Below are 27,954 nucleotides of genomic sequence, written 5' to 3'. Positions count from 1 at the left end.
TTGGATGAAGGCTTTATATACAAGTCCTCGATTGACTAGACAAGGCTTTCCTTTGTCATCAGCCCCATTTGCATTAGTTATTGAACCTTTGGCTCAGACAATTAGATAAGATATGAATATTAAAGGTATTAAGGTGAAATATGATGAATTTAAAATTAATTTGTTTGCAAATTATGTTTTGATATATTTAACAGAACCTCAGAATTTTTTGAAGTGTCTACATGACAGATTGGAACATAGGAAGTAGGAACAGGAGTAGGCCAAAAATGGCCCATCGAGCCTGCTCCGCCATTCAATACGATCATGGCTGATCTAATTTATGACCTAACTCCACCTACCTGCCTTCTCCCCATATCTCCTAATTCCTCTATCATGTAAAATATGGTGAGATATCAGGTTATAAAATCAATTGGGGAAAAGAGTGAAATTATGTCATTAGCTGAAATGGTTTATTCTTCTTGTAAGCCTATTGTGAAATTCAAATGGTCAGATCAGATTAAATACTTAGGTGGTAAGGTGGATACTAATTATAGTCATTTATATGAATTAAATTATTTACCATTATTGTCTAAATTAAATATGATTTGAATTGATGGAAAGATTGACCAATTATATTAATAGGAAGAGTTAATTATATTAAAATGAATGTTTTTCCTTGAATATTCCGTATTTATTTCAATTTATTCCTTGTAAGATTCCCCAAAAGAAATGTAAGGATTTAAATGCTTTGGTGAGGAAATTTTTATGGAAGGATAAAATGGTAAGGGTATCTTTACAAAAATTAACCTGGAAATATGAATTAGGAGGTTTGCAACTCCCTAATTTTCAAAATTATTATGATGTGGCACTGTTGAAATATATTAATAGGGATGTTTGAAATGGACAAGCCTTTGATATGGGCTAATATTGAATGATCTCAAATTGGTGAGAAGAGGATGATCAGTTTATTATAGATGGAACCCTAAGTTATTGAGTAGTTATAATTTACCTGTTTTGAAACACTTAATAGATTTATGGTATAAAAAAATTAAGTTATAGGGACTCATGGTAAGATTTCAGGTAAAACTCCTTTGTATCAAAATAAGCTTTTCCCCATTACACTTAATAATCAGCTTTTGAAGTTATGGGATCAAAAGGGTATTAAATTTGTGCAAGATTGTTATGAAGCAGGATATTTTATTTCCTTTCAAAGAATGAAGGAGAAATATGATACATATTCAAATACTCTTTTTTCTTAGCAAATTAAAGCTTTATTGTTGGATAATTTTGGGCATACTTTTTAATTTTTTTTTCACACTATGAACCATACTAACCAAAATACACACAAACATGTTCCTCTTGAATATACACAGTATCATTTTCTCCCCTTTTTCTCCACCTGCCTTCCCTCCCTCCTTCACCCCCCCCCCCTCCCCACCCACTCAATGTTCAACCTATATGATACATTAAACCCATTAAACAATGTCATCACACAATGAAAATAAACAAGAAATTTGTGTCTTCTACTTTTACATACTGGGTCAGTTCATTTCGTCTTCTTCTCCTTCTGTCATTTTAGGGGGTGGAGGTCCACGGTAGGACTTCTCTGTTGTGTTCCATGTACGGTTCCCAAATTTGTTCGAATACTGTGATGTTATTTCTTAAATTATATGTTATTTTTTTCCAATGGAATACATTTATTCATTTCTATGTACCATTGCTGTATTCTCAGGCTATCTTCTAATTTCCAGGTTGACATAATACATTTTTTTGCTACAGCTAAGGCTATCATAATAAATCTTTTTTGTGCTCCATCCAAATCGAGTCCAAGTTCTTTACTTCTTATATTACTTAGAAGAAAGATCTCTGGATTTTTTAGTATGTTGCTTTTTGTGATTTTATTTAATACCTGGTTTAGATCTTCCCAAAACTTTTCCACTTTCTCACATGCCCAAATTGCATGCACTGTTGTTCCCATTTCCTTCTTACAATGAAAACATCTGTCTGAATCTGTTGGGTCCCATTTATTTAACTTTTGGGGCATAGCCTGTAATTTTGGGTATACTTCATGGTTACCTACACGGTCGAAGTTTGAAATTTTACTTTCTGAAGGTGTTAAGAAGGGATTTATATCTGTGATGCATGTTTTATTACAGAATAAAATGCCTAAGTTGGATTTACATAAATCTAGATTGAAATGGGTGAAAGATTTAGTCTACTTATTCCTCAGGATGATTGGATGAATTTATGTAGGGATTGTATGACTAAAATTATAAATGTAAGGTATTGATTAGTTCATTATAATTTTATTCATCAATTATATTTAACTCCATAAAAGTTAAGGAGATACAATTTTATTTTTTTGGATTTATGTTTTAGATGTCATAAGGATGTAGGTTCTTTTTTACATTCTACTTGGTTATGTGAAACAGAAAAAGCCTATTTGGAATAGACTTAAGAATTTCCTAGAAGTTATTTTGAAAGTGAAATTTTCATTGTTTTTGTTAGGTCATATTAAGAGGTTGAGAGTAAATAGATTCCAAGTTGCATTTTTGAGATTGGAATTAACTGTATCTAGAAAATGTTTGGCAATTGCTTGGAAAAATGAGGCTGATTTGAATATTCAGAGATGGCATATGGAGTTGAGGTCTTGTATTCCATTGGAGAGGATAACATATAATTTGCGTGTTAATTTTTTTATCGTTAAACTTGGAGTCCTTATTTGGATTTGAGTTTTTGAACCCCCTGGGTGCACAGTAGTCATGTTACTCCAATCCATGGTAATTAATTGATAAATTTTGTTGTGGTTGATCTTCTTCCGCTTTTTCTTTTCTCTTCGGGGTAGGTTAGTGGGGGGTGTGGTTGGGTGGGTGGGTTAGGGAGGGGGATGGGGGGTTGTAGGGGTTAGTTTATTGAAGATATGTATGTATTTTTGAATTGTTTATGTTTTATTTATTAATTGTATGTTTAAATATATGCATTATAATTAATAAATAACATTTTAAAAAAACAAAAGATAATGTAGGGAATGGCCCTAATTTGTATTTAGGGCAATGTTACCATGCTCAGATCCCTGTATAACAAATTCCTAAATTGGAGCAAGGCCAATTTTTATGGTACATGACAGGAAGGAAAGAAATTCAAAGTCTGATGGCTGTTGGGTTCAAACACGTTTGTAATAAAAACTACCTTGAGCCTGGAGTGGCATTCATAAATTGATTTATTTTAATGTATCCTTGCTGAATATCTACATGTAGAGGCTGCTCCCGAGCCTGCCAGACACATAACTTTCCTGGGTGCAGAAGTCCCGCACCGTGACGTCAACAGCCCGCTCAATGTCCTGCCAATAGTGTTACACCACATCCCCCTTACTTTGCATTAGAAGCCCCCTTTTCTGTGGCTTTGCCTGCTACAGTTACCTTTACGTATTCAGGTACAAATACACTTAAAACATTTACAATACACAGGTCCTTCTTGACTCTGGGTGTTTTACAGTCTCTGCAGATTCAATCTCTGCAGTCTCTTTACTTCTCGGCCTGACCTCGTTCTTATGCCAGCCAAACTCTGTGTTTCAGTTGGAAGAGTCTCTGGACCTGCCTTTGCAGGAGTGTCCATTTCCAGCTGATGCTCTTGTTGCTTTTCACCTTGAGACTCTGGTATGGACACAAAATGTTGGCAATTCTGTCTCAGTGTCCCTTCTGGTATGCTAACCATGTACAACCATGGCCTGTAGTACACGGAAGCTATTGTAACTTACTGTCTTGCTTTAGAGATCCACACCTCATCTACTGGTGCTCATTCCAGGTGGCTCATTCTGTGTCTCTTGTTGTACTACTTCGCATCTGTACACCTCTTCTCCCTCTCCTTGTTCTGGAGTTACAGCAGGTCTGGGAGTTCTGGCTGCAACCTCTGGAAGGGTCGGTAGAGTCGTATGAAGGCAATGTCCCATTAGCAACACAGCGGTGTGACTCTGTACTCTAATAGTGCACGTTAAGGGTCTTTTGCGTTCACTGAATTTGTTTGAATATCACATTGAAAGCAATACTAAAAACGCCAAAGAATGTCTGTATTACCTGGAGCAATATACTGGAGGACAGGTGAAGGAATTAGTCAAAAGTTGCCAATATTTGGATCCAGACCAAGATTTCAAAAGGGCAAAAGAATTATTGCATCACCATTATGGCGATGAACATAAAATTGCAAGGGCCCACGTAAACAAGATTCTTTCTTGGTCAGGAATAAAATCAGAGGCTTTGCATGCATATGCACGCTTTCTGAGAGGATGTTGTAACGCAATGGGAAATAGTGTATATTTGCAAGAGCTGAATTTGCTTGCTAATTTGATGATTATTGTCAATAAATTACGTTACAAGTTAAAGGACTTATGGAGAACCAAAGCCACAGACCTTAAGATGCTTTCTCGAAGGGATGCTACTTTTGAGGATGTTGTACAGTTTTGGAATGGCATGTGCATGTTTACACCATACAAACATTTGGAAATATTAAGGATACTTTAATAGTTCCTAATGATGTAAATATGTCTAAGTCAACATCTCAACAGAAACCAAAGTACCTTTGTTACTGCTGTATCAGATACAAGCAAAAGAAAACAATGAAAAAAGATCAGACTATTCAGGAAAGCTGTTTATATTGCAAAGATAAACCTGCTTTAGAAAAATGTTCACAATTGGAGAAAAAGTCATATGACGAGAAATTAACCTTTTTAAAGAAGAATAGACTGTGTCAGTTGCTCATGCAAAGGACACATCAGCATAACTTGTAACATGTGACTCAGTTGTGATAATATGCAGTTTAAAACATCCCAAGTTACTGCATACTCAACGAAGTAAAGTTGAGAAGAAAGTCAAACAATCTGAATCCAAGACTAAAGACACAGTCAAAGAGAATGCCTCAGCTTCAGTTCACACAAACAGTCTTACTGGGGCCAGTGACAAAGCTCTCTCAATAGTTTCTGTATAGGTTAAAGCTAAAAAAAAGGAAGCTTCATACTGAAGACTTATGCATCTCTTGATGCAGTACCGCATCATTTTGTAGTGTTGAATTAATGAATAAACTTAATTTTCATGGTAAAAGATCACAGATCTTGTTGAAGACAATGAATGATGAAAGTAACATTGAAACTAATATAGCTTCAGGTTTACAGATTGCTGGATTAAATAGCAATGAATTTTGCCATCTTCCAAGTGTATATACTCAAAAGACTATGCCTGTAAATAGGCAAAATATTCCATCTCAGGATGGATATCAGCCAGTGGGCTCATCTAAAAGATGTTTGCTTACCCAAGATTGATGCTAAAATCAAGCTGTTAATTGGATTAGATGTACCAACGGCTCTCAAACTTCTAGAACTAATAAGGAGTCAAAATGATGGACCTTATGCTGTGAGAACATTGCTCGGATGGACAATTAATGGACCATTAGGAGGGAAAATGAATACTGATCAGGAGTTGTCAAATGTTAATGTCAACAGATTTTCAGTTATCAAAATTAATGATCTGTGGGAACAACAGTTTAAAATTGATTTCCATGAAACATCACAAAGATGTTCAAGAACCTTCAAAGGAGGATAAACAGTTTCTGGGTTTAGTTTCAAATTCTGTAAAACATGTTGATGTATAGGAAAGAGAAATTTGTAGGCCAGATAATAAAATAATTGCAGAACAGGGTATGCTGAATTTGAAGAGAAAATTCAAAGGAAATCGTTCCTTTTATTTGAAATATACCAATATCATGTTGGACATGATAACCAATATTTATGTGGAAAAGGTATCAGAAAATATCTTGGAACGTAAAGATGGTAGGAAATGGTATTTACCTCATCTTGGAGTTATACATTCACAAAAGGAGAAACTATGTGCAGTATTTGATTGTGGAGCATCCCAGGTTGATCCCTGGGATGAAGGGGTTGACTTATGATTAAAGATTAAATTATCTAGGATTGTATTCACTCGAGTTCAGAAGAATGAGAGGAGATCTTATAGAAACATATAGGATTATGAAGGGTATGGATAGGATAGATGTAGGAAGGTTTTTTGAGCTGGCAAGGGAAACTAAAATGAGAGGACACAGTCTCAAGATTCGGGGGAGTAGATTTAGGACAGAGATGAGGAAAAATAGTTTTTCCCAGAGAGTAGTGAATGTTTGGAATTCTCTAACCAGGGAAGTGGTTGAGGGTGCTTCATTAAACATATTTAAAATTCGGTTAGATAAATTTCTACATGATAGAGGAATTAGGGGATATGGGGAGAAGGCAGGTAGGTGGAGTTAGGTCATAAATTAGATCAGCCATGATCTTATTGAACGGTGGAGCAGGCTCGATGGGCCATTTTTAGCCTACTTCTGTTCCTACTTCCTATGTTCCTATTTCAAGTAGTTTCATTGAATTTTCAACTTTTACAAGGTCCAAACTTAACCAATACATTAATATGTGTTCTGATAAGATTTTGTAAAGAGCCTATTGTAATTGCTGCAGATATTGAAGCGATGTTTCATCAAGTGAAAGTACCATCAGAAGATCATGATTTTCTATGATTATTATGGTGGCCTAATGGAGATTGCAGTAAAGATATGATTGAATACAAAATGACAGTTCATTTATTTGGAGCAACTTCATCACCGAGTTGTGCAAATTTTGCTCTCAGGAAATGTGCTGAAGATAATGAAGAGCATTTAGTTCTCAAGCTAAAAGCATCATCAGAAATAATTTCTACATTACCCCCCCCATCCCCCCCACCGACCGCTGGACTGCAAAAATGGCTCTCAGAGCCAAACAAAAGAGCGCAGTGCGCTTACTGAGGAGAAGGAGAACACCGATGGGAGGGGGGCTCAGCTGAGGAGTGGGCAAACACAACGCGACCAGCTGAGGGATGCCCGACACCAGGGCTCTTAGCTGGAAGAAGAGGAAAATGACAGGGAAGGGAGTGAAAGGAAAGAAGAGCAGCAGCAGGAGGCCCAACAGATGAGTAGCCCAGAAGAAGAGGACCAACAGCAAGAAGCCAAGCAAGAAGAAGCCGAGCAAAGTGAGACAAGCACCTCATCAGGAAAGTCAGAACAGACATAGATACAAGGAAGAGAAGAAGAAGACACAAACACAGGTGCAGACACAGAAGAAGAGGAAGAAGAAGACCAAGATCTGCACAGAGAAATAGAAGGTAAAACAGATGGACAGAATATAGATAAAGTTTGTTTTCAAGAACAAATGAGAGCATTAAAAGAAAGGTTGACATTAGAATTTAGTGAAATGAAAAGTACAGAAGAAAAAGTGAATAGATTAGAGCTGGTCATGACAGAAATAGGGAAAAGATTAGAAAATGTGGAAGAACGAGAAACGGCTGTAGAAATGGAAGTGAATGACTTAAGAAGAAAATTGGAAGACAGTGATAAAAAAGTTAGAGACACAAGAATTGTTATCTCAGAAAATTGATATGTCGGAAAATTATAGTAGGCAAAACAACATAAAAATAGTGGGCCTAAAGAAAGATGAAGAAGGCACAGATATGAAGGAATTTATAAAAGGATGGATCCCGAAGGTCCTGGGAACGACAAAAATACAGGAAGGAATGGAAATAGAAAGGGCACACAGAACACTAGCTCCGAAACCACAGACACATCAAAAACCAAGATCCGTTTTAGTAAAATTTTTGAGATATACGACAAGAGAAAATATACTGGAGTGGGCAAGGAATAAAATTAGAGAAGACAATAAACCATTGGAATACATGGGTCAAAAAATATTTTTTTATCCAGACATAAGTTTTGAACTCTTAAAGAAGAGGAAGGAGTTTAATACAGCAAAATCGATCCTATGGAAAAAAGGTTATAAATTTATGTTAAGACATCCAGCTGTGCTTAAAATATTTATCCCTGGGGAGCAAAACAGACTGTTCTTGAATCCGGAGGAAGCACGAGAATTTGCAGAATGCCTGCAGCACAGAAGGAGAAATGAAGAGATGTAACAAGAATGAAGAACGGCGATAAAATACATACAAAGATGTAAAAATAATGTATATGAAAGAACTAAAGAAGGGAAAGAGAAGGGAAGAAAGGAAGTAAGGGGGTAAAAAAATGGGTGAGCTTTGTTATATGTGTAAAACTAAAAAGTCTTTTCTGGGGGGGTTTGGGTGGGAGAGAATAACCGTCACTGTGAAATCAGTTGATGCTTGCGAGCGGATTCGCAATCCAAAGGGAGAGGGGAGTTATGGTTGCCCGGCAAGGGATAAGGGGCAACCCAGAGAGTGGGGGGGGGGGGGGGGGGGGACATTTGGGGCTAAAGGAATATTGGATGTGGTAGTTGTTGAAGCATTTTATGTTTTAAATGTGTTGTCATACATTGAGGTTAAAAAGGGAAAACAGAGAGATGAAAATGGGGAAAAGGGGATGGTGGTAGTGAGGAAGCAGAAATGAGGTGTAAACAGGGTATGAGATGGCCATGTTGAATTATATGACTATAAATATTATGGAATACATAACCAAATTAAACAGAAGAGGCTATTAAATATCCTGAAAAAGAAAAAGTAGATATAGCATTTGTGCAGGAAATGTATCTAATTGAAGTGAAACATAATAAATTAAAGAGAGACTGGGTAGGGCGTGTAGCGGCAGCATCATATAATTCAAAAGCTATAGGTGTAGCTATATTAATTAATAAAAATGTACCAATCAGAATAGAGGAGGAAATAATAGATCCAGCAGGGAGGTATGTAATGATAAAGTGTCAGATATATTCAGAATTTTGGAATTTGCTCAATGTATATGCACCTAATGAAGAGGATCAAAAGTTTATGCAAGATAATTTTTTGAAGATTGTAGATACACAAGGAAATATATTGATAGGAGGGGATTTTAACCTTAATTTGGATCCAATGTTGGATAAAACTGGACAAAAGACAAGCAAAAAGAATAAAGTGGCCAAATTTATGGTTAAACCAATGCAGGAAATGAAATTTATGGATATATGGAGGAGGCAGCACCCAAGGGAGAAGGAATACTCATATTATTCGAGTAGGCACAAAACATACTCAAGGATTGATGTGTTTTTGTTGTCGGCCCATATTCAAGGGAAAGTTAGGAAACCTGAATATAAAGCTAGACTACTATCAGATCATTCACCCCTGTTATTAGCAATAGAACTGGAGGACATCCCACCAAGAACATATAGATGGAGGTTAAACTCCATGCTACTTAAAAGGCAGGAATTTAGAGAGTTTATTGAATGGCAAATTAAAATGTAATTTTAAATAAATACGGAATCAGTGAAAGACAAATTTATATTATGGGATGCAATGAAAGCTTTCATTAGAGGGCAGATAATAAGTTATGTCTTTCTTTTCTTTGGCTTGGCTTCGCGGACAAAGATTTATGGAGGGGTAATGTCCATGTCAGCTGCAGGCTCGTTTGTGGCTGATAAGTCCGATGCAGGACAGGCAGACACGGTTGCAGCCGTTGCAAGGGAAAATTGGTTGGTTGGGGTTGGGTGTTGGGTTTTTCCTCCTTTGTCTTTTGTCAGTGAGGTGGGCTCTGCGGTCTTCTTCAAAGGAGGTTGCTGCCCGCCGAACTGTGAGGCGCCAAGATGTGGTCAATGTGGCAGGCACCAAGAGATTTCTTTAGGCAGTCCTTGTACCTCTTCTTTGGTGCACCTCTGTCTCGGTGGCCAGTGGAGAGCTCGCCATAGAACACGATCTTGGGAAGGCAATGGTCCTCCATTCTGGAGATGTTAACTACCCAGGGCAGTTGGATCTTCAGCAGCATGGATTCGATGCTGTCGGCCTCTGCCATCTCGAGTACTTCGATGTTGGTGATGAAGTCGCTCCAATGAATGTTGAGGATGGAGCGGAGACAACGCTGGTGGAAGTGTTCTAGGAGCCGTAGGTGATGCCGGTAGAGGACCCATGATTCGGAGCTGAACAGGAGTGTGGGTATGACAACGGCTCTGTATACGCTAATCTTTGTGAGGTTTTTCAGTTGGTTGTTTTTCCAGACTCTTTTGTGTAGTCTTTCAAAGGCGCTATTTGCCTTGGTGAGTCTGTTGTCAATCCTTGCATCCGATGAAATGGTGCAGCCGAGATAGATAAACTGGTTGACTGTTTTGAGTTTTGTGTGCCCGATGGAGATGTGGGGGGGAATGGTAGTCATGTTGGGGAGCTGGCTGATGGAGGACCTCAGTTTTCTTCAGGCTGACTTCCAGGCCAAACATTTTGGCAGTTTCCGCAAAACAGGACGTCAAGCGCTGAAGAGCTGGCTCTGAATGGGCAACTAAAGCGGCATCGTCTGCAAAGAGTAGTTCACGGACAAGTTGCTCTTGTGTCTTGGTGTGAGCTTGCAGGCGCCTCAGACTGAAGAGACTGCCATCCGCGTGGTACCGGATGTAAACAGCGTCTTCATTGTTGAGGTCTTTCATGGCTTGTTTCAGCATCATGCTGAAGAAGATTGAAAAGAGGGTTGGTGCGAGAACGCAGCCTTGCTTCACGCCATTGTTAATGGAGAAGGGTTCAGAGAGCTCATTGCTGTATCTGACCCGACCTTGTTGGTTTTCGTGCAGTATGAAAAAGGACTACAATCAGGAAATAGAACAGTTGGAAAGGGAGATAGCAGGATATAACAAAAAGTGAGAAGTCAGAGGAAATGGGGGAAATTTTGAATGATTTCTTTGCCTCGGTATTCACTAGGGAAAAAAATATTGAACCAGTTGAGGTAAAGAAAAATAGTGGGGAGGTCATGAAGCATATAAGGATAACCGAGGAGGTAGTGATGGCTGTGTTGAAAAAGTTAAAGGTGGATAAATCTCCGGGACTGGACAAAATATTCCCAAGGACACTCAGGGAGGCTAGTGGACAGATAGTGAGACCAGTAACAGAGATATTTAGGATGTCACTGGCCACGGGGGTAGGATTGGAGGGTGGCGCATGTGGTTCCGCTGTTTAAGAAAGGGTCCAAATGTAAACCTGGGAATTATAGGCCTGTAAGTCTGACGTCTGTGGTGGGCAAGTTGATGGAAAGTGTTCTGAGGGATGCTATTTACAAATATTTGGAGGTACAGGGATTGCTAGGGAGTAATCAGCATGGTTTTGTCAGGGGTAGATCATGCTTGACAAACCTGATTGAGTTTTTCGAGGGGGTTACAAAAAAGGTTGATGAAGGGAAAGCTGTGGATGTTGTCTATTTAGACTTTAGTAAAGCTTTTGACAAAGTTCCCCACAGGAGGTTAGGAAAAAAGGTGGAGGCATTAGGTATAAATAAGGAGGTAGTGAAATGGATTCAGCAATGGTTAGATGGGAGGTGTCAGAGAGTAGTGGTAGAAAATTGTTTGTCCAATTGGAGGCCAGTGACTAGTGGAGTTCCTCAGGGATTGGTCCTGGGTCCACTATTGTTTGTTATATATATTAACGATCTGGAAGTAGGGGTGGAGAATTGGATAAGCAAGTTTGCGGATGATACAAAGATTGGTGGTGTTGTGGACAGTGAGGAAGATTACCGTAGATTAAAAGGTGATTTAGAAAGGCTGGGGGTGTGGGCTTAGAAATGGCTGATGGAATTTAATACAGATAAGTGTGAGGTGTTGCATTTTGAAAAGGCAAATCTAAATAGGTTATATGCATTAAATGGTAGGCTATTGAGGTGTGCAGAGCAACAAAGGGATTTAGGAGTTATGGTAAATAGTACCCTCAAGGCTGATACTCAGGGAGATGGTGTGGTGAAGAAGGCATTTGGAATGTTGGCCTTCATAAATTGGAGAATTGAATTCAAGAGTAGGGAGGTTATGATGAAATTGTACAAGGCATTGGTGAGGCCAAATTTGGAGTACTGTGTACAGTTTTGGTCACCAAATTATAGGAAAGATATAAACAAAATAGAGAGAGTGCAGAGAAGGTTCACGAGAATGTTGACAGGATTTCAAGGTTTGAGTTACAGGGAAAGGTTGTGGAGACTAGGGCTTTTTTCTCTGCAGCGTAGAAAAAGATTGAGGGGGGATTTGATAGAGGTGTTTAAGATTTTAAAAGGGACAGAGTAAATGTGGGTAGGCTTTTTCAATTAAGAGTGGGGGAGATTCAAACTAGAGGGCATGGTTTAAGATTGAAGGGGGAAAATTATAAGGGGAACATGAGGGGAAATTTCTATTTTTTAAAATTTTTTATTTTTCACACTATAAACCATATTGACCAAGATACATACAGGCAAAGCGTGGTAGGGATGTGGAATGAGCTTCCGGCAGATGTGGTTGAGGCGAGATCATTCGTTACATTTAAGGAAAGACTGGATAGTTACATGGAGAGGAGAGGACTGGAGGGGTATGGACCGGGTGCTGGTCAGTGGGACTAGGAGGGTGGGGATTTGTTACGGCATGGACTAGTAGGGCCGAACTGGCCTGTTTTGTGCTGTAAGTGGTTATATGGTTATATGGTTAAGAGAATTGGCGGACAAAAAAATAAAATACGAAACATTACAAACATATAAGGTGGAGAAGAACATAATGAAAATAAAGCAAAAGTATTATGAACTGGGAGAAAAAACACATAAAATATTAGCCTGGCAACTTAAGCAGAACAAGCTAAAAGAACTATATTGGCATCAAAGAAAAAGGACAAACAAATTACATATAACCCAATAGAGATGAATGAAAACTTTAAGGAATTTTATGAACAATTGTTTCAAACTGAGAACGAGGGGAAAGATGATAAAATAGAAGAGTTTTAACTAAAATTGAACTGCCGAAATTGCAAGAAGAGGAACAAAACAAACTGATAAAACCATTTGAAATAGAGGAAATACAGGATATATTAAAAAAGCTGCCAAACAATAAAACGCCTGTAGAGGATGGATTCCCAATAGAATTCTATAAAACATTTAAAGAGTTATTAATTTCTCCTCTCCTGGAAGTAATGAACCAGATACAAGAAACACAAAACTTGCCAAATTCATGTAAGACAGCAATAATTACAGTAATACCAAAGACGGGAAAGAATCCACTAACACCAGCATCATATAGACCAAGGGTGTCAAACTCAAATTCACGGAGGGCCAAAATTAAAAACTTGGACTAAGTCGAGGGCTGAACTAAATATTTATTGAAAATTTTCAACAACATCTGCATGTTTTCTCTTCTTTCAACATATGTAATGTTAAACTTTTTCTTATTAAAATAAATGTTTAATAATAGTTTTGGATAAACTCTTTCCAGAAGCATTAACAAATGAGAAATAAAATATTCAATAAATAATATTTCTCTATAGAGGATTTGTCAAATGTTGCTAGTGTGCTGTCGAATAGTAAAATCTGAGGGCTATTGAGAATGTGGGAGAATAACATGATTCCTGAAACAATCAAATGGGTGACTGATTGTGGGCATGAACTCTAGCAGGGTTATTTGCCATGCCCTTTTTCCATTGGTACAGATATCCTTTGATTTACACACTTTTCAAGTTTTATGCCTAATGAGCTTGTATCCAGGTGCAGGACCATTTTTAACCAGGAATATATTTATCACTGTGACATGAAACTATTGGAAGATCGTTTTATCCTGAGATTAAAGTTCATAATACTTACTCAGGCCTGTGTGCGGGAGGGTGGGGTTTGCGGGCGATCGGGTTGGACAACGACAGTGCGGGGGCATCGGCTCTCGCTGCAGGGCGGCATCTCGGCGGATCAGCGGCCCCGTCACCGTGAGTCGCGGATCGGCCTGCAGCAGGGAGGGGGAGTGGGCAACGGTCCTGGCGAGGTCAGGCCCGAGGCCTCCGGTTCCGGGCTCTGGGAAGCGGCCTTGGCTTCCCCTGACACCGGCCAGGCCCCAAAACCAGAGTCCACGGTGAGACCCTGCAACGTAAACAGAGGAGGTGGGGGCGATCAGCAGGCTGACGCCAATGCATTCTGGGATTTGTTGTATTACTGTGCATGCGCTATACTGGCGCGGTGGCCAGCGGGCCACCTCTAATACATTTTTGAAATGATCTTGCGGGCCAAATATAATTATATCGTGAGCCAAATTTGGCCCGCGGGCCAGAGTTTGACATGTGTGATATAGACCAATATCTCTAATTAATTCAGATTATAAAATAATAGCAAAATTATTAGCAAACAAATTGGCCGACTGTGTAACAAAAATAGTAAAACAAGATCAAACTGGATTTATTAAGAAAAGACAGCGGATAATGTCTGTAAACTTATTAATCTAATTCATGCAGTTCATGGAAATAAGATACCAACAGTGGCTGTTGCTTTAGATGCGGAAAAGGCCTTTGACAGGGTAGAATCAAATTATTTATTCAAAGTATTACAGAGGTTCAATCTACCAGAAAAATATATTAATTGGATTAAAGCATTAAATAATGGACCATTGGCAAAGGTAACAGCAAATGGATATGTATCAAACCAATTTAAATTAAGTAGGTCAACTAGGCAGGGATGTCCATTATCTTCCTCACTGTTCGCTTTAGCAATAGAACCATTGGCAGAACTGATAAGAACAGAAAATAAAATAAAAGGGATAAAAATAAAGGAGAAAGAGTATAAAATCAGTTTATTTGGAGATGACATATTAGTATACTTAACAGAGCCAGAAATATCAACAAAAGAACTACATAAGAAATTGAAGAAATATGGAGAAATATCAGGGTACAAGATCAATGCAAATAAAAGTGAAGTGATGCCAGTGAGTAATCGGATTATACAAAATTTAAAAAAGAATCTCCATTTAAATGGCAAACACAAGCAATCCGACTCCTAGGTATTAGGTTAGATGATTTAAGCCACTTGTACAAATTAAGTTATCAGCCACTAATAAAGAGATTGCAGGAAGACTTAGAACATTGGAAAGAATTAAACTAATGTTGATACGGAGGGTAAATTGCATTAAAATGAATGTGTTCCCAAGGATACAATACTTATTTCAATCGTTACCAATTCCCTTAACAGAGAAATTCTTTAATGAACTAAAGAGAATAATAAGGAAATTTTTATGGAAAGGGGGGAACCTAGGATAGCGTTAGATAAATTAACAGAGAGGTACAACCAAGGTGGTTTGCAGTTACCAAACTTTAAAAATTATTATAGAGCAGCACAATTAAGGTATTGATCAGATTTTTATCAGGCAAGGGAAAAACCAGATTGGACTAAGATAGAGCTAGATAAAATAGGGGAGATGAAAAGTGGGATGAAAAGCTGGTAAAATATAAAAGTTCAGCAGTATTGCATCATTTACTCAATATATGGAAGAAGATTCACTTAGAAAGGAAAAAAAACAAATTACCAAATACCAAAATTATTATTGATGCAAAATCAGCTAATCCCTTTTACAATAGATAACCTTTCCTTTAGAGAATAGGAGAGAAAAGGAATTAAAAGAATAGAAAATTGTTTTTTGGGAAATAATTTATTTTTTCTTTCTTTCTTCTTTGGCTTGGCTTCGCGGACGAAGATTTATGGAGGGGGTAAAAAAAAGTCCACGTCAGCTGCAGGCTCATTTGTGGCTGACAAGTCCGATGCGGGACAGGCAGACACGATTGCAGCGGTTGCAGGGGAAAATTGGTTGGTTGGGGTTGGGTGTTGGGTTTTTCCTCCTTTGCCTTTTGTCAGTGAGGTGGGCTCTGCGGTCTTCTTCAAAGGAGGTTGCTGCCCGCCAAACTGTGAGGCGCCAAGATGCACGGTTTGAGGCATTATCAGCCCACTGGCGGTGGTCAATGTGGCAGGCACCAAGAGATTTCTTTAGGCAGTCCTTGTACCTTTTCTTTGGTGCACCTCTGTCACGGTGGCCAGTGGAGAGCTCGCCATATAACACGATCTTGGGAAGGCGATGGTCCTCCATTCTGGAGACGGGACCCATCCAGCGCAGCTGGATCTTCAGCAGCGTGGACTCGATGCTGTCGACCTCTGCCATCTCGAGTACTTCGACGTTAGGGATGTAAGCGCTCCAATGGATGTTGAGGATGGAGCGGAGACAACGCTGGTGGAAGCGTTCTAGGAGCCGTAGGTGGTGCCGGTAGAGGACCCATGATTCGGAGCCGAACAGGAGTGTGGGTATGACAACGGCTCTGTATACGCTAATCTTTGTGAGGTTTTTCAGTTGGTTGTTTTTCCAGACTCTTTTGTGTAGTCTTCCAAAGGCGCTATTTGCCTTGGCGAGTCTGTTGTCTATCTCATTGTCGATCCTTGCATCTGATGAAATGGTGCAGCCGAGATAGGTAAACTGGTTGACCGTTTTGAGTTTTGTGTGCCCAATGGAGATGTGGGGGGGCTGGTAATCATGGTGGGGAGCTGGCTGATGGAGGACCTCAGTTTTCTTCAGGCTGACTTCCAGGCCAAACATTTTGGCAGTTTCCGCAAAGCAGGACGTCAAGCGCTGAAGAGCTGGCTCTGAATGGGCAACTAAAGCGGCATCGTCTGCAAAGAGTAGTTCACGGACAAGTTTCTCTTGTGTCTTGGTGTGAGCTTGCAGGCGCCTCAGATTGAAGAGACTGCCATCCGTGCGGTACCGGATGTAAACAGCGTCTTCATTGTTGGGGTCTTTCATGGCTTGGTTCAGCATCATGCTGAAGAAGATTGAAAAGAGGGTTGGTGCCAGAACACAGCCTTGCTTCACACCATTGTTAATGGAGAAGGGTTCAGAGAGCTCATTGCTGTATCTGAAACACTGGCACCTCCTGGACTACATCCTGGTGCGAGAAAGTGACAAACGAGATGTGCTCCACACCAGGGTCATGCCTAGCGCGGAATGCCACACTGACCACCGGCTGGTTCGCTGCAAGCTCAACCTTCACTTCAAACCAAAGCCCAGGAACAATAAAGCCCCCAGAAAGAGGTTCAATGTTGGAAACCTGCAGTCAGACGAAGCGAGAGGAAACTTCCAGGCAAACCTCAAAGCAAAGCTCGACGATGCAACCCGCCTCACGGACCCGTCCCCTGAAACCCTCTGGGATCAGTTGAAGACTACCATACTGCAATCCACTGAAGAGGTACTGGGCTTCTCCTCCAGGAAAAACAAGGACTGGTTTGACGAAAACAGCCAGGAAATCCAGGAGCTACTGGCAAAGAAGCGAGCTGCCCACCAGGCTCACCTTACAAAGCCGTCCTGTCCAGAGAAGAAACAAGCCTTCCGTCGCGCATGCAGCCATCTTCAGCGCAAACTCTGGGAGATCCAAAATGAGTGGTGGACTAGCCTCGCCAAACGAACCCAGTTCAGCGCGGACATTGGCGACTTCAGGGGTTTCTACGAGGCTCTAAAGGCTGTGTACGGCCCCTCACCCCAAGTCCAAAGCCCGCTGCGCAGCTCAGACGGCAAAGTCTTCCTCAGCGACAAGATCTCCATCCTCAACCGATGGTCAGACACTTCCAATCTCTTTTCAGAAATAATTTATTAACATTTGAACAAATGAAGTACAAATATGGAATAACTCATGGTACAATGTTTGCATACCATCAACTGAAAGCCTAAAGGATAAATTGGGACTGAGATTACCAGAAGGAAGTAGCTTTGAATATGTGATTACAGACACAATGATAATAAAAAGATTTATAACAAACATGTACATCAAGCTGCAAGAGAAGGAAAATGATGAAGTAAGCTATAAACCCAAACAAAAGTGGGAAAAAGATTTAAACATAAAGATAAAAAATGAAACATGGGAAAAGTTGTGTTCTGGAACTATGAAGAATATAATAAACACAAGGTTACACATGATACAATATAATTGGTTACACAGGTTATATATCATGCCCCAAAAGTTTAAAAAATGGGATCCAACATTATCAGATAGAATGTTTTCGCTGTAAGAAGGCATGTAAGAAAGTGAAAATGTTTTGGGAAGATTAATTCAGATATTAAATAAAATCACAAAAAATAACATACCAAAAAATCCAGATCTTTCTTCTAAGTAATATAAGAAGTAAGGAATTAGGCCTCAAAATGGATAAAGTGCAAAAAAGATTCATTATGATAGCCTTAGGAGTAGCAAAAAAATGTATAATGCCAACTTGGAAAATGGAAAAGAGCCTGAGAATACAGCAATGGTACATGGAAATGAATAAATGTATTCCATTGGAAAAAATAACATATATTAAAAAAAGTAAAGTCACATTATTTGAACAAATTTGGGAACCGCACATGGAACATAACAGAGAGGGCCTACCACGGACCTCCACCCCCTAAAATGATAAGAAGACAAAACGATTTGATCCAGTGTGTAAAAGTAATGACACAATTTTCTTGCTTATTTTTCATTGTGTGATGACATTGTTTAATGGTTTTATTGTATTGTATATGTTGAATGTTTATTGGTTTTGGAAGGGGGTGGGAAGGGAGGGGGAAAAAAGGGGAGAAAATGCCACTGTGTATATTTAAGAGGGAAATGTTTATGTATTTTGGTTGATATGGTTCACAGTGTGAAAAATTTAAAAAATTTTTAAAAATAAATAATTTCTATGTTGATGATTGTCTTACTTTAGTGGTTTCAGAAAATGAAGCAATAGATCTTTATCATGAGTTAAAAGAGATCTGTAATAAAGGAGGTTTCTTCCTTACAAAATGGATTAGCAACAGCCAAGATGTGTTGGCTGTTATTCCTGAGGCAGAAAGAGCAAAGGAGATAAAACATTTTGACTTGGATTGTGATGTTCTACCTGTGGAAATAATTCTGGGAGTGCAATCTGATGTTTTCAAATTCAAAATTATTTTGAAGGAACAACCTTTAACAAGAAAAGATATTCTTTCGATTGTAAGCTCAATATACGATCCTTTGGAAATATTGGCACCAGTAGTATTGTTAATAGCCAAGAAAATTCTGCAAGAATTCTCCAGAAGGAAATTTGGATGGGATGGAGCTATACCAGATTCCATCGCACAAGAATGGATGAATTGGATTGAGAGTCTTAAAATATAAAATTTTGAAGTCGACAGATATTTTAAACCAGCAGACTTTGGAATTGTCACATTTGCTCAGTTATACAATTTCGCTGACGCAAGCGAAGGTGACTATGGTACTATCAGTTATTTACTACTGCAAAATAACCCAAGAGCAAATACATTGTGGATTTGTAATGGGAAAAGTCAGAGTGACTCCATGAAAGCCACTCACCATACCTCATATGGAATTGACTGCCACTCCTATAGTGAGCAAAATGGACACTGTGTTAAGAAGAGAATTACAGATGGATTTAGCAGATTCTCTGTTTTGGACTAACTAATAGTACATCAGTGCTTAAATACATTAATAACAAAACCAAGAGGTTTTGTACCTTTGTGACTAACAGAATTAATGAGATCGAAAAGGTTTCACATGTTAATCCTTGGAGATATGTTAAAACAGTGGAATAATCCAGCTGACATGGCTTCACAAGGATCAAAAGTTCAATCATTTCTGAAAAGAGCCAACATTTGGGTGTTTGGTCCTCAATTTCTTTTGAAATTTTAAGAAGAGTGGCCTCAAAATCTAGAAGTTAAAATAATTTTTTTGGTTGAAAATTTTATTTATAATCAGTAATAAAACATACATTTAAAATGCAATTCAATACATATTTTATCCCATAAACCCCACCCCCATCCCTCCCACCCAATCCACCTCTAAACTACCCCAGAAAAAAGCAGAGGAGATCAACTAAAAGAATACATTCAAGTATGTGTCATGGTTTGGGACCACACCACCAATGTATGGGAAAAAGAAATGTAGTAATTTGATCACATGTAATCCATGTATGGGCTCTAAGTTTTAAGAAAGGAAGAATAATTATTTCATAGATTATATGTTATTTTCTCTAAAAGAATGCATGATCTCGTCTCCGCCTGCCATTGTTTAATATTCAATTTAGTATCATTTTTCCATGTAACTGCAAGACATTTCCTAGTTACTGCTAATGCCAATCTTATAAAAGCAATTTGAAACATCTAATTTTTAAACTCCAAACTCAATACTTTAATATGCCCCAATAAAAATAACTTCTAAAAGCATAACTTCTAAAAAATCCTTAATTTTATTCCAAAAAGGTTTAACCACCTCACATGATGAAACCGAATGTAAAAGAAGTTCTAACTTCTTTGTGACATCTAAAACATCGATCTGAAGTGACATATTTGAATTTCTTTAATTTCTAGAGTCAAATATAATTGATGAATAAAATTATAATGAACCAATCTACATCTTACATTCACAATTTTAGTTATACTATCCTCACATATGGACATCCAGTCATCAGGGGATATGGATATTGCGAAATCTTTTTCTCATTTCACTCTAGTTTTATTAACATCCGGTTTGGGCATTTTAACTTACCATAAAGTATACATATCTAATATAAAACTTTTCTACCACCATCAGTAAGCAAAATCTCAAATTTAGATCTTCTAGGAAGTCTCAAAGTATGTCCAAAATTATCTAATAATAAAGCTTTAACCTGATAATAAGAAAAGTTATATGATATTTCTCTCTCATTCGTTGAAAAGAAATAAAATAACCTGCTTCATAGCAATCTTCTGCCAATTGAATTCCTTTTTGTTCCCATATCTTTAAAAGTTGATTATTAACCATAAAAGGAAAAAGCTTATTTTGAAATAAAGGTGTTTTAGATTAAAGCTTATAGTTTCATTCTTATTAGTCCATAACTCAATTAGGTGTTTCAACACTGGCTAATTATAACTACTTAATAACTGAGGATTCCAACAATAAATAAATTGATCAGTCCTCTTTTCCCCAAGCTGAGATAATTCAATATTAGCCCCTATCAAGGGGCTGTACACTTGAAACATCGTATTAATAACTGAGCTGCTGCATAATAATTTTGAAAATTAGCTAATTGTAAACCTCCTAATGCATATTTCCAAGTTAACATCTGTAATGAAACTCTTGCCATTTTATCCTTCCACAAAAAACTTCTCACCAAATTATTCAAATCTTTAAAAAATTGATGAGGTACCTTACATGGAATAGACTGAAACAAGTATTGAATTCGGGGAAAGATATTCATTTTTATACAATTCACACATCCCATCAACATTATGGGTAAATCCTTCCACCTATTCAAATCACCTTTAATTTTAGTCAATAAGGGTATATAATTCAATGCAAAAAAGTGATTATAATTACTATCAATAATAATACTCAAATACTTAATACGTTCAGACCATTTAAACTTCACAAATAATCCATTTTCAGCAAGAGGCATAATTTCACTCTTCTCCCAATTTACTTTATAACCGGACAACACTTCATATTGTTCCAAACGTTTATGCAAAATTTCCAAAGATTGCAGGGGATGTGTTAAATACATCAAAACATCATCTGCAAACAAATTGATTTTATGTTCTTCAGAATTTACCTTAATACCTTTAATAGCACTTTAGGAGCCAAAGTCTCAACAACCAATGTGAATAGAGCTGGTGATAAAGGACAGCCCTGTCCAGTCGATCGAGTTAATGTAAAAGGCAAATACATTTGTCACCACTCTCACAGCGGGATTTTTATATAAAGCCTTGATCCAACCAGTAAAAAGAGGCCAAAAATTAAACTTTTCCAAAACCTTAAACAAAAAACTCCATTCAACTCTATCAAAAGCCTTTTCAGCATCCAAAGAAATTACCATCAGTTGGTCAGATTGCTGCCAAGAAATATTAATTTAAGAAATAAATTTCACTACGTTATACGCTGAATAACAGTTTTTACTAAAACCTGCCTGATCTACATAAACTAAATCAGGGAAACATTTAGCCAGTCTATTGGCCAGAACCTTGGCTATTATCTTATAATCCACATTTAACAAAGGATCTCTAACCTTCTTAAGAATAATAATAATTGCTTTAGAAAAAGAATCTGGAAAAGAACCATTTTTCTCCTCCTGATCTAAAATTTCCATCAGCAAAGGAACTAATAAGTCTTGAAATTTCTTATGAAATTTAGAATTAAACACATAATCACCTGGAGATTTACCACCCGGCATAGATTGAAGTGCATCTATTATTTCTTTAGTAGTAAAACAAGCATCCAATTCTTTAACATCCTTATTGTATAAGGAGGGTAAGGATAAACCAAATAAAAATTTATCAGTATTAACTTTATCTTGCACTACCTCAGAGATACACAATTTCTCATAAAACATAAGAAACTCATCATTAATCTCTTGCAGTTCATGCGTAACCCTTGAATGATGTTGAATAGCATTTATTGTTCTAGATGCTTGCTCTGTACTAAATTGCCATCCTAACACTTTATGGGCTCTCTCCCTTAATTCATAATACCGCTGCCTAGTTCTCTGTAAAAGCCTTTCAAATGTATATGTTTGTAACGAATTCAACTGCTTAGCCATCTTATTTTTAATTATTGATTTAGGACAGTGGTTCTCCTTTTTCTTTCCATTCACATACCACTTTAAGTATTCCTGTGATTAGTAAAGGATTGCTTAAGGTGGTTATTGGGTGGAAAGAAAAAGGTTGAAAACCACTGTTTTAATCGTCCCTAATTGACTTGTTATGTGCAGGGTTTCATAACTCCAAAGGAAATGGGGCTATGACAATTTTTCTCAAGCAAAATATTTCAGTAACAAGTGGGTCAAGAGCAGTGATTCTCAACCTTCCCTTCCCACTCATAAACCACCTTTAGCAATCCTTTACTAATCACAGAGCACTGATGGCATAGGGATTACTTAAAGTGGGATGTGAGTAGAAAACAAAAGGTTGGGAACCACTGATTTAGATGTGTCCAACAATGGATCTAAACAACAATTAAAATCACCTCCTACCATAATTTTATCATAAGCCTGCTGAGTTTCTCCAGCATTTGTGTGTTTTTTCAAGTTCATGCAAAGTGTCATACATTAGAGCGAAGTCCAATTAAAACTATGAAGAGTTTTTTCAACAGACCTTAATAGGTTTTCCTGACACTCCGAGATCTCGTTTAGTTCTTCATTGCTTTTTCAAAATGAGCTTCATAATTTTGCCACATTGCTGAAACTGTTCAAAACGAGCCAGCTACCCACATGGCCTATTTTGCAAATTGTTCTAGTTGAGAAGTACATTCAGACAGTTCCTTTTGACTTAGAGGTGATCTATAAACAGAGTACAATTTGTCCATAATTTATTCCATGGGACTTCTCTCACCTACTGCAAGTTCTAATCTGCGATAAGACAGTGCCACATTATCACATGTTCCTTGAGAAATGTAGCAGCACCAGATTTGACACCAAGCATTACACTCACCCCATCACTAACAAATGCTACAAGATTCTGTTTCAAGTAAGAGTTATTGAGACAGTTCAATTAATGCAGCCTTCTGATCAGGCAATTCAATTAGATCTAAAAACATAAAATGGGGATCACCTTCCTTATCACTTTCACATTTCAGATAAACTATTAGGACCGTCTTAATGCTCAGGGTTGTTGATTCATCAATGAGAACACAAATTTTGCCATTTATCTGCTTGATATGCTGGTCAACCAGTTTACCTATCTCGGCTGCACCATTTCATCAGATGCAAGGATCGACAATGAGATAGACAACAGACTCGCCAAGGCAAATAGCGCCTTTGGAAGACTACACAAAAGAGTCTGGAAAAACAACCAACTGAAAAACCTCACAAAGATAAGCGTATACAGAGCCGTTGTCATACCCACACTCCTGTTCGGCTCCGAATCATGGGTCCTCTACCGGCACCACCTACGGCTCCTAGAACGCTTCCACCAGCGTTGTCTCCGCTCCATCCTCAACATCCATTGGAGCGCTCACACCCCTAACGTCGAGGTACTCGAGATGGCAGAGGTCGACAGCATCGAGTCCACGCTGCTGAAGATCCAGCTGCGCTGGATGGGTCACGTCTCCAGAATGGAGGACCATCGCCTTCCCAAGATCGTATTATATGGCGAGCTCTCCACTGGCCACCGTGACAGAGGTGCACCAAAGAAAAGGTACAAGGACTGCCTAAAGAAATCTCTTGGTGCCTGCCACATTGACCACCGCCAGTGGGCTGATAACGCCTCAAACCGTGCATCTTGGCGCCTCACAGTTTGGCGGGCAGCAGCCTCCTTTGAAGAAGACCGCAGAGCCCACCTCACTGACAAAAGGCAAAGGAGGAAAAACCCAACACCCAACCCCAACCAACCAATTTTCCCTTGCAACCGCTGCAATTGTGTCTGCCTGTCCCGCATCGGACTGGTCAGCCACAAACGAGCCTGCAGCTGACGTGGACTTTTTACCCCCTCCATAAATCTTCGTCCGCGAAGCCAAGCCAAAGAAGAAGAATGCTGGCAAATTTTCTTTTTCATATTAATGGCTATGTGATTAATTATCTCTGTAACACGAGTACAGGAATGCAGTCCAATTCCAGTGTCAACGCCATTTTTGTTTTAAAGTTCCAGTGAGCCACAGTGATCAGAGTAGGATCTGTCATTCTGAGCTAAATAATATGCAGAACAAAACATTGAACAAATTGCCTTTAGATGCGAAGCATTCATGGGGTCACATAATTTTCCAAGAACATCTTCACTAGCTCTATTTTCAACATGTAGAGCAGCAGTGAGCTTTTGATAGCTTGTGATCAATAATTTTTTTTCTGAGAGACTTCAAGCGTGCAGCTCCATAATAGGATACTTGGTACATCTGCCATTCATTTGACAACCTCAAACCCTGAGAAGTGAAAAGTGTCAGATTGCTTGTTTTCACATATTTTACAGCCAAGTTTATCATCCTTGAAGTTTAACCAGGGATAGGTTTCCTTCTTATTCTTCCACATTTCTTCAGTCCAAATACCTGAACAGGGATTCAAGCCTGACTTCGAAGCACCGTTACTTTCAGAACTGTATTTGGACTCGGTTAGAAAATTTGAACTAAAGGCAAGTAAAACACAGCTTTAGTCACTTTTACTGTTATCACTTTGTCTCTTGTACATTATTCTTGTACAGCCTTCAGCTTGTTTACAAAAGAAAGAAGTTAACATTGATGCTGAGAAGCCATAGCACTGTTAGTGAGAAAAAATTACTTCCGTATTAGCGAGTAATCCATGGACCACCATCCACCACAGATCTAGCCTTATTAATGTGACTGAATCAGAGCAGACAGCAGGACCCACAGCACTTAGCAGTGTTCCTGAGCAGGTACCTGCATAAAAATAACAGAAATGAAGCAAATATGTTTTTGCACTTTTAGCCACCTAAACTGGAACCAAGCAATCAAGTGTTTAAAAAGAATGTCTAATGAACTATTGCAGTCCCAGCCCCTGCCTGTCCTGACCGCGGGCTTCCCTGGCTTCGGTTTCCCCCGGCCCCCACTAGCCCCAGCCCCCGGCTCTTGAGTTTGGCATTTCACTTTCTTTCTTTCACTTTATGGTTCCTTTTACTTTTGTTGTTGTTTTCGAGTTTCCTCCTTTTCTTTTTCCTGCTGCCAAGTACTTGCTTTTGTCACCCAAAGTCATTCCTTTTGTCATTCTTTAGAAATTCTCCAGATCTCATTGACTCGAGTGGATTTTTCATTCTCGTTGCCTCTTTATCCACTTTGAAAATATCACTTAATTGCTGTTCAGTCAAGACTCAGAGGAGCTGAAATTCATGTGAAAATGGTACCAAACTTCCCGTAGAACATAACTCTGTGCATCTGAAGTCACGCACACTTGACTCTCACTCCCCTGCTTCCGTGAAATCCCTGCTGTTTTCTACGTGGCCACTCATGCTGCTGTTAATCCCCACGACAGTCGTTTAAATTCCCTGCTCTTTTTTTGTCGTATTTTACAGAGGTGCGGGAGCGGCACTCCTGTGAGCTCCTGCAGCATTGACCCTCCATTATGGGTGTCTATGGAGCTGAATTCCCCCCAAAATTTGTCTAACTTGGTTCTTCTTGGCTCTTCACTTCCATTTCTTTCAATTAAGTTGATAATCTCATTGTTAAGCATTCTGTGAAAATTTGGGTACACTTTAGAAAACATTTTTGTGACAGATTATGTATATAGATATGTTTTAAAGCAGATAAATTGTGGCAGTTTTTTTAGTTAGGTCACAAAACACTTCACAACACAGATCTTTTAAAATGTCAGAGCTCTGCTCAAGCCAGACAGTCCAGGCTCCGAGTGCTTTGCAAAAACTTTGAAGAATGCCTATAAGGACTTCACAAGTAGGTGTTAATTGGACATGCTGTGGAGTAATGGATTATTGTTTTGGAAACAATAACAAAAAAATGGACTCAAACCCGAGCTACAGTCCGTCTGAATGCAATTTGCTGTTCAAAGAGTGTCATGGTTTTCTCGAGAGAAAGAGAATTCAGTTCTACAGTCAGCAGCAACAGCTGGGACTGGAACAGGACAAGCTGGCAAGCTTGTGGAAAAACCCCCATTTTGGAAGATGGGTCATGAGTTCTTAGTTCAGCCTGTTCAAACCCCTTGTGGCCCATACAAGAGGAAATGGCTGGCTGTATGTTTCACCTGAGCTAAAGGAAACACAAAAGGAACTCTGTGGTGACCTGAAAGAAAGAGGTTATCATCTGGAAAACCTTGATGGGGAAAGTTTCTTCGGTAAGAGACTGAAGTGGCTGATCGGAAGGAATCAGTTTGTGTCCAATGAGCAACAAATCTCCCTCTGAACACCGACAAGAACCTTCCTGAGCGGTAACCGTTTGAGCACCAAAGCCTAGTGAAGTTTCATACTGTGCACAGAATTTAACATTTATAAGAATTGCCAGATACCAGTGAACTTGGAGGAGTGAGAAATGGGATTGGACTGTGAATCAAAGAACCTTCCTGAACTTATACACCCATACGCATAGAATTAGAAGGGGGTTAAGTTGATAGTAATAAGTTAAAGTTTGATCCTGTTTTTATGTTTAAAGAAAATTAAAAGCAACTTTTGTTTAAGTAACCATTTGTGTTAGTGAATTTCTATTGCTGCTGGGTTTTGGGGTCCTCTGCCCCATAATATTTTAGATTTCATGTTTTTTTCTCTCAAGACCTATTTTATCTAATCACCTTTTTCATTCTTCTTTGCACGATACTGTTTTTTAGCAATGGGTGCAGAGCAGGTATTCACTGTTTTAAAGATCTTTTCATTGCTCCTGCTTTGCATCATTTAATCAGCTTTCTGATAAATTGAACTTGTCTAACTCATCTTTTCAGATATTCGCAAGTCTGGCATTTTCTTCAGACTCAAATTTCTGATTTCCCTAAAGGGTTTGAAGCAAATTTTGTGGTTGTTTTTAGTTTCAGCCCTTTAGAGAGAAATATTACATGCATCTATTGTTTAGATATTAATTATATAGCTTTTATATCAACTCATCACCTTTATTATTCATTTATACCATGTTCGCCAGGTAAAGATGAGATTGCATTTCTCCAGGACCATGGAGCATATTTATATAAATGTTAGAAGTTAAACATTAAAATATTAAGATATATACAGCAACTGTCCAAGGTACCCTATCCACAAATGTTCTGGGAGTACAGGAGCCTGATGGTTTGGGGGAAAAAAGCTGTTTCCCAATCTGAACACAAGGGCCTGAGTGCTGCAGTACCTCCTACTAGATGGCAGAAGGGAGAACAGTTTACATGAGGAGTGTGTGGAGTATTTCACAATGTTTATTGCCTTTCGCTTGCATCAAGTTTTGTGAATGTCCTTCATGGAAGGAAGTGAGCCCCCAATGATCTTTTCCACTGGCTTCACTAGCCTCTGCAGGGTCTTGCAGTCCGAAGTGGTACATTCTCCAAACCAGGTGGCAATGCAGTTGCACAGGATGCTCTCAATACATCCTCTATAGAATGTAGTGAGGATGGAGGGCAGGAGATGAACTTCCCTCAGCCTTCAAAGGAAGTAGAGGCGCTGCTGAGCTTTCTTGGCGATGGAGCTGGTGTTAAGCGACCAGGTGAGATTCTCCGATCCCAGAGCCGCTGAGCACATCACTGGTCTGCTGCCATGGTCACTGTCCTGTAGTGTCATCTCCTTTGTTTCATCTTCTCAATTGGGGAGGGTGTTCTGTCCGTTTCTGGTCCCCCAAGAAACTGCAACCCCTCGTGGCC

Source organism: Narcine bancroftii, chromosome 5, assembly GCF_036971445.1.
Source record: "Narcine bancroftii isolate sNarBan1 chromosome 5, sNarBan1.hap1, whole genome shotgun sequence".
NCBI lineage: Eukaryota > Metazoa > Chordata > Chondrichthyes > Torpediniformes > Narcinidae > Narcine > Narcine bancroftii.
This window is presented reverse-complemented; position numbering follows the sequence as displayed.